The sequence below is a fragment of the Tupaia chinensis genome, unplaced genomic scaffold (genome assembly GCF_000334495.1).
Source record: "Tupaia chinensis unplaced genomic scaffold, TupChi_1.0 Scaffold000271_1, whole genome shotgun sequence".
In the NCBI taxonomy this organism is placed as follows: Eukaryota; Metazoa; Chordata; class Mammalia; order Scandentia; family Tupaiidae; genus Tupaia; species Tupaia belangeri.
The window spans coordinates 2,932,290-2,940,726 of record NW_006159752.1 but is presented as its reverse complement, the minus strand read 5'-3'; the positions used below and the strand labels follow the sequence as shown (position 1 = coordinate 2,940,726).

Sequence of the window (8,437 nt, the reverse complement as noted above, 5' to 3'; positions counted from 1 at the left end):
GACCTAAAAAAAAAACTCTTTCTTAAAAAAAAAAAAAAAAAAAAAAAAGGAAAGGAAAGAAAGAAAGAAAACAGGAAGAAAAAGCTAATTGCCAATGGCTAGAAATAACCCAGACATCATCACTGCTCGATGAGTAGACACACACCCGGCAGGGCCAGGCACGGGTACGCTGCTGTGAGGTGTGAGGATCACTTGGGAGCTCAGACTCACACTCAGAGCCGGCCTCAGCACACGGGGTGCGCCTGGAGGCTTGTGGCATGAAGACCCTGCGTAGGGTACCTGTCTCCCTATCGCTCTCAAAAGTAAACTTTTCTTGGGGCCAGCAGTTAGCGTAATGGCTATGTCGCTGGACTCCCATGTAGTCGACCACGGGTTCACATCCCGGACCCGGTGGCTTAAACTCACGCCGGGCGCGTGTGCGTGCATGCCCAAGATCCCGAGAGGAGAATGGAGGAGAAGGGATTGCGGCGTGGCCATCCCCCCTGGGGGGTGATTTCTTGCTTTCTGTCTCTATGTATCTCTCTGTCTGTCTGGCGAGCACACGTGCCCTATAGCAAAAACCTCTCAGAAAAAAAAAAAAAAAACTTTTCTTCAACCCATCTGAAAACGCAATTTGCAGTAAATCCACACAATGAAATGCCATTCCGCAATAAAAAGGTAAACAATGAATGTACAGACCACAGCTCTGTCGTAAATACAGACGCCATGGGAACGCAGCCAAGTACAGAAGGCCACCTCTGTGTACCTCATGTACGTAACGCTCTAGAACAGCCAATCTAAAGGAACAGGATTAGGGACTGCCCAGCAGTAGGTGAGGAGAACTGAACGGGGGCACAGGAAAACTTCCTGGAATGATGAAACTTCTGTTTTTCCACTGTGGTTAGAAGTTACAGGACTATGGGTGTTTGTCAAAATTCAATGAACCGTATACCTGAAAAGAGGGAATTTTGTTACACATACATTCTACCTCCATAAAAACTTAAAGATGGCACTGAGCTAGTAACCCAAATCAAAGCTACTTAGGCACCTCTGAAGCATCTGTTTGCAAATATCACATGCCGTTCATTCATTCATGAAATGTACTGAGTACCCGTCAGTTAAAGGTTACGAACACTCAGTTAAGGATTAGTGAGTACAGAGTGAACATAATAGGAAATGATACAACCACATAAACCAAGGGTAGAAAAGCATGGGGACTGAGCCAGCAGATGGCGTGGTAGTGAAGGCACTGGACTCCCACATGGCTGATGGCAGTTCGAGTCCCAGACCTGGTACCTTGAAATCACAACAGGTGCAAGTGCATATTTGCCAAGATTCCCAAGAAGAGAATAAAGGAGAAGGGATTAGGGTGTGGACAACCCCCCCTCCCCAGGCATGTTTCACTTTCCCTCTCTCTGTTTCTCTCTGACAAGTGCATGTGCCCTAGGGCAAATAAATAAATAGATCTTTTTTTTTAAAAAAAGGCATGGGGCCTCAGATGGCTATTATGAGAGTGGGCGTCAGGGAAGGTTGCTGGCAAGTCCCATGTGTAGCTTAGACCTGAGTGAAGAGGCAAAGGTCAGAAGGGTTTCTGACACGTACCATCGTAACAAGAGCCGAGAGCAACTCAGCTGCTGAAAACTGGGAAGTGTGGCTGTTTTGATCGGAGGAGGAACGGGTCCTACACAGAGTCCTGGTGAGTGAATGAGGAGCTTAGCACGGCTCTGCAGGAATTACTCAGATACACACAGAAGCACTGGATGTTAGGGACCCCTCAAAGAGTACCGAGTCCTTGTCATTGTCAAGTGTTTTTAAAAACTAACTGAATGGGGACCAGCAAGTGGCATAATGGCTACAGCACTGGACTCCCACATAGTGGGCCGCAGTTCAAGTCCCTGACCCAGCACCTTAAAACTCATTCTGGACATGTGTGTGCATGTGTCCAAGATCCCAAAAGGAGAATAGAGGAGAAGGGATTGCGGCGTAGCCACCCTCTGGGGGAGTGATTTCTCGCTTTCTGTCTCTCTGCCTCTCTGTCTCTCTCTGTACAGCAAGCACATGTGCCCTATAGCAAAACTTCTCCAAAAACGGCCCTAAAAAAAACCTCTCCAAAAAAAAAAAAAAAAAAAGAACAGAATGTATGGATTTCCCTGAAGTTAGGTTGCCTAAGGATAACTAAATCACTCTGGTGTTTAAAAATCTGTTGTACTTGCTTTTATTTTTGGCTGAATTTACCTTGACGTTTTAGTCTCTGCAGCTAGCGAGAGAAAGGACCTGAGTCCGGACAGTCTAAGAGAACAGAGGAGCATCTGGCTCAGGGCTCGGAGGCCAAGGTCCAGAGACCGCAGGTGGCAAGGGCATTTCTGTGGGGGCCCCGGGGCCATGCAGAGTGCCATATCATAAGAGAACAGGGGCACATATCTCTGAGTCTGTCCTTGTGCCTGTCTGTGTCCCCCAAATGCTCAGGTGTTGGGGTTCACTTGTGAAGGTATTAAGAGGACGCTTCACAGGCATGATGGAGGCTGCAGTTCAGCCCGCTGAAGCCACGGGGAGGCCTGGGTTCTATTCCCTGCCCACTATAATCACCCATTCATGTTCGTGCTGTTGAAAAATGAGTCCTTTTGGAAGAAATTAAGGTGAAGTTTAGGAGGGTGGAGTCCTCTCTTCATGCCTTTTTCTTTGAGAGGTTTTTGCTACAGGACATGTTTGCTCACCAGAAAGGCAGAGAGAGACAGAAAGCGAGAAGTCATCCTCCAGGGAGGATGGCCATGCCACAATCCCTTCTGCCCCATTCTCCTCTTGGGACCTTGGTGAGTTTTAAGCTGCTGGGTCCGAGACTCGAACCGCAGTTGACTATGGGGAAGTCCAGCGACATAGCCATTACACTACCTGCTGGTCCTGATTTAGCAGGTTCTAAATGAGGATCACACACACACATATCCAAAAGAGTGAACACAAACATTCCCGGTTTGGTAAACAAACTTCACACTACGGGCTCAGGCTCAAGGCTCCCTCCCTACGCGACCTCAGAGAACTCACAGGTTCCTCTTGGCAAATCCTCCTGCTGGACCCTTCCCTAACCACCCTCAGCATTCTGAGAGCAGGGCAGGGTGCGGCCCCTCGCTCACTCCTCTTCCTGCACTTACAACCTGCTTTAAACACCTTCTGTTTTACAGTAACTCCTGCAAGTGTCTAACCCGGGCCCATCTTTTCCCACTGAGTGAACATTCAACATCTCTATTTACATATTTAACAGGCACCTCACTCTCATGTCGGAAAGACAACTCCAGGCTGCTAGACCCCTGCCAATTTCTGCCGCATTCTCAGTAAAGACCCCACTATGCACCCAAGCTGTCGGGCCAGCCAGAAAAGCTAGGAGTCACCTGACATCGCCCTCTCCCTCTCACCCCAATAGGCAGGTATTGTCTTCAAAATACACCCACAGGCCCCATTTGTCTTGGTCCACGGAGTCACTGACCCTCCCTGTCCCTGACGGGCAAGTCATCAGCCCCTCCTTCCCCCTCACACGGCGCTCTCCGCGGGGCAGCCAGAAGGGCCCCTCTGAACTGTAACTTGGCTCATACCACTCCCCACTCCACGCCTTGCAATGACCTCCTCTCATGCTTAACAAGAAAGGGGCCCACTGGCCCAGCTGCATGGGGCATGACAGAGGCTACAGCTTGGCAAGCTGAGGCCATGTGGGAGGCCCAGGTTCGATTCCCTGCCCATGCTGAACACCTACAGAGACATGCACTGTAGTCCCAGCTACTCAGAGGAGATGAGACAGGAGGATCGGGGGATAGCAAACACTGTTTTTAAAAGGGGAATGGGGGGTGCTGGCACAATAATTTATTAGCAACAAATTATCCTTTGTGTTCAAGGTGACAAGCAACCTCTTCAAAAGCAAGAGTCCTCTATGCCACCCCAAATGAGATGTCATTGTTCACACTCAGCCGTCAGCCTTGAGGTGATGTGGAAGAATTCCTGAAAAGCAAGGGCCACCCTGTGAGACAGAGCACTGCCCCTCCAATTTAATCCACTTCTGCCATTAGCCTGAAGACTTCGGGTGAAAAGGGTGCTCCTGGCCTTTTGAGCAGATAGTTTAATTACATGATTTCTGTCCTGATCTGGTATCACCTAAAATATCAATAGAACAAAGAATTATCTAAAAGAGGGAACCAGCAGTTAGCGTAATGGCTATGTCGCTGGACTCCCACGTAGTCGACCGCGGTTCGCGTCCCGGACCCGGTGACTTAAAACTCACGCCAGGCGCGTGTGCGTGCGTGCCCAAGATCCCGAGAGGAGAATGGAGGAGAAGGGACTGCGGCGTGGCCATCCCCCCTGGGGGATGATTTCTCGCTTTCTGTCTCTCTGTCTGTCTGGCGAGCGCACGCGCCCTATAGCGAAAAAAACCTCTCCAAAAAAAAAAAAAAAAAGAATTATCTAAAAGAAATACTAAGCTTTGAATGTGTTACACCTAACAGGAGACAGCCACCATTCTGAAAAGATGATTTTGGGTCTCAATCTCCAGCTGAAATTTCATCCTCGAAGCCTACCGGACTTCAACAGAGAATGTACACCATGTCATAGCCAGAGTTACTACTAAGAATGTTGAGCAATCTCCCTCTAAATTTTAAATTGCAATCTATAGGTCTTTGTTTAAATGTCCTATTGTCTGCAAGTTGTCAAACAATGCTTCGCTCTGTGTTCCCAGTAGAGGAAACAAGACATGTTACTGTTTGGATTTCTCGGTCATTCTGTGATTAACATTAACTACAAAAGAGCTTCTTGCAAGCTGGAATCATCTAGAAATATATCCCAGTCAGCCTAGTCTAAAAATAACCTCGATAAGTTACTTTTCTGTTTCCCCAAAATTTTAAGATCAGGTTCTAAAACTCTTACCTCTGCTTACACAAGCCAGGAAGAAAGCTCCCTCCTGCTCAAGCTTCGCACCTGTCTCCAGACAACACACCCTCCTCGCACGACCTCCTCTCCACCTCCGAATGTGGTCAGCCTCTGGCAGCAAGGAGGCAGTGGTGGCTCCGTGCCACTCAGGGCTTCTTCTAAGTGACAACTATTTTTAGGCCAGCGGCCCCTCTGATTCCTGACTTGGCCTGGATGACCACAGGGCAGGCTAGCTTTAGCCAGAACCCCTCCAGAAGCCAGGCGAGTCCCAGGAGTCGCAGTAACTGCTCTGCTAACTCAGCAAGAGTCTCCCGACGGCTGCAGCAGAGAACACCCTCCAAGGACAGCCCTCGGCCAGCCAAACCCAGGGCTGGGCTCTCGGTCCGACATGTGACTCGCAGTGTTATGACCTGACCACATTAAATCGAGGGTGGAAGAGACCGGCCACGCCTGCAGGGATTCTAACCCGTGTGGCAGTAAATGTGAAACGACTCACAGGTGAGCTTATCTTTTTGAAATGGCATACCCTTTAGCGAAACGGAGATTCCACGTTTGTGTAACCGACCTTGGAAAGTATCGATAAATGATTCAAACAAAGTTTTAATCACCCTTTAAATAAAGAATAGCATACCAGGGCGAGCAGCTGGCATGGTGGTTAAGGCGGCTGTACTCCCACATGACTGAAGGTGGTTCGAGTCCCAGACCTGGCAGCTTGCTTTCTCACTTTCCTTCTCTCTGTTCAACTTCAATAAAAAAGACAATGAATAAAATTAGTCTTAAAAATGAAAAAATTACCAAGATAACGTAGCAGTCCCCTCGTGCAATTTACGTGAAGAACCATGTATCATTTCTAACTGGAAGAGGACAACCAGAAACAGCACATACATCTGATGATGAAACTATACACACCTACTATGATACCTCTATAAAAGACAAGCGTAGGGACCAGCAGGTGGCGTAGTGGTTAAGGCACTAGATTCCCACATGGCTGACCATGGTTCAACACGATTCAAGTCCCAGATGCGGCAGCTTAAAAACCATGACGCGCATATGTGTGTGCATGACCAAAACCCCGAGGAGAGAATGGCAGGGAAGGGACTGCAGCATGGCCATTCCCCGAGGGTGGTTTCTCACCTCCTCTCTGCCTGTTTCTCTCCCGTGAGCAAATGTGTCACATGGCAAATATCTGAGGGGGAAAAAACGGAGTGACATGAATTCTAACAGTTGTGACTTCAAGATAGATGTTTGGCTGGATTTTACCCTCCACCAGTAAAATGAAGCCTAAGGACCTAAAGCTAGGCGTAAAAGCTTTAACAATGGTGAGTTGAGGGGCGAGCACACCGAAAACTACAGAGGAAAACGCCGTTATGTATCTCCACTCCACCTTCCTCCCAGGAAATGCCTCATGACCTCCCAAAGCTACTCTCGTTCCTTTCACCCCAACTTGGGATCTTTGAAGAACTGTAATACATGTTCTGAACCCACAAATCTACAGTGTCAAAAATATTTGGGACCAGCAATTAGCATAATGGCTATGTGGCTAGACTCCCATGTAGTCGACCTCAGTTCGTGTCCTGGACCCAGTGGCTTAAACTCACACAGGGCGCGTGTGCGTGCATGCCCAAGATCCCGAGAGGAGAATGGAGGAGAAAGGATTGCGGTATGGCCATCCCCCCTGGGGGGGTGATTTCTCACTTTCTGTCTCTCTGTCTCCGTCTGTCTGGTGAGTGCACATGCTCTATAGCAAAACAAACAAACAAACAAAAAAAAAAGTGCTCTCTGTGAATACCATTAACGGAAGATGTGAAAACAATGAGAACACACAGGACTGCAGGACTTGAGAACCCGCCTGTCTGATTGGGGCTGAAGGGCCCACAGATACAGGCTCCGGGGGCCGGCACCTGCCTGGCGGAAGCTCTGGCCTGAGGATGAGTATGCCTCTCCCAGGCAGGTGTCCTCACCTCCATCCCCTCTGGAGGAGGCGCTCTTACTGTGGGAGTGTGGCAGGAAAACAACGTGGATCTCGGGAAGCAGGGAGGCCTGCCAAATTCCCTCCCATCCCTTACAAACAGAACAGATTCTCGCCGCTCCACGGCTGGCAACATCTCGTACTTCTTAGATGGGAGTGCAGGAAGGAGGAACCTCCAGGGTCTCCGAATCTGTCCTCAACTGACATGGATGAACAGATGGTGGGGTTTATTTATTTATTAAAGAAAAATGACCAAGCTGGCCCTCCAATGCAGCCTCTAAGCTGTACAAGGGAAGCCAGGTCCCACATGGCCAACCAGGGTTTGAGTCCTAACCCTGGAGGCTTGCAAAACAAGCCAGGCAAGCACAGGCCCAGGACCCTGAGGGGATGAAGAACTAGAGAAGAAGGGACTGCAGCATGAAGGGGGCTCACTCTCCCCACTCTCTCACATATATGCATTTGAATAAAAAAAAAAATAAGAGAAATTTGTTGACAAAATTAAAGTGGCAATTTAAAAAACAAGAAAAAGAAAAAAGATATCCATATGTATGTTACTGTGCTCTGAGAAGAATTTGCAAATTCCCTGATGGGTCTTTGTTTAGCATTTTAGGCTAATATGTTTAACTCAAAGCCTTCAGCTCCCTGAAAACAGCCCCGGAGTCTGGCTGCCAACACGACAGCTAACAGGACAGCCTTTAAGATCGTTGGTATGGAGGTCAATCAACACAAAATGTTTAACAGCAGCCCTCAGCAGTAAATTCTCAACAGCAGCAACTCGATTATATGCTGACTCTACGCTTGAAGGCAACCTGAGGTCCAGGTAGGACCAGCACACCCTGCACTGGCTACAGCCAGGACCCTGGCTACCAGTGGGCATGACAGCTCAGCGCAGAGCTGAATGCAGCGCCGACCTCCACCTCCTGTGGGAGAAGTGTCCCACCCATGCTCACTCAACGAGTCTCCAGAAAGCAACAGCTCAAAGGTTGTTTCCAAGTGAATAACTCCAGTTTTCATTCATTCTTCTCCAAATGATTTCAACCCTGTATAAAGTATTTAGATCAGAACTAACACCCTCTTCTGGATTCTAACTTAGCAACCTGGCTGTTACGGGCAAGATGGCAGTGTGATTCCACTTATCCCGCATTTACGGCTGAGAAATACACTATTCCCTGCCAGTCACAAAAATGAAGGTGTTTTAGTTGCCAACCTAAACAACCGTTTTCTTAATATTAGAAACTTTCAAGAATGAAGTAATCCTGGGACCAACAGGTGGCATGGTGGTTAAGGCACTGGATTTCCACGTGGCCAACTGTGGTTCAAGTCCCAGACCCAAGAGCTTGAAACTCATGCTGGGTGCGTGCCCAGGTGCATGCGTGCCCAAAATCCTGAGAGGAGAATGGAGGAGAAGGGACTGTGGTGTGGCATCCCTTCTGGGGGTGATTTCTCACTTCCCCTGTCTCTGTCAATCTCTGTCTCTCTCCAGTCAGCACACACACCCGATGGCAAAAACTTAGAAAGAAAAGACAAAGAATGAAGTCATATTTAGCTTCATCATATGAGGAGCTTCAAAAAGTTACCAAAGGA

General features: G+C 48.4%; 1 protein-coding gene across 3 annotated transcripts in view; it reads right to left on the bottom strand.

Moving 5' to 3' along the window:
- MTUS1 (microtubule associated scaffold protein 1) overlaps positions 1 to 8,437 on the bottom strand; it is a 192,733-nt gene that overhangs the window by 160,361 nt on the left and 23,935 nt on the right. Inside the window, exon 1 of one of the 3 annotated variants that reach the window (XM_027772350.1) lies at positions 4,882 to 4,971. The exons of the other annotated variants lie outside the window; for them this stretch is intronic. The gene's annotated coding sequence lies outside the window, so the exon portion shown is untranslated. Of the gene's footprint in view, positions 1 to 4,881; positions 4,972 to 8,437 lie in introns of those variants that run through there. 3 annotated transcript variants of the gene reach the window in all.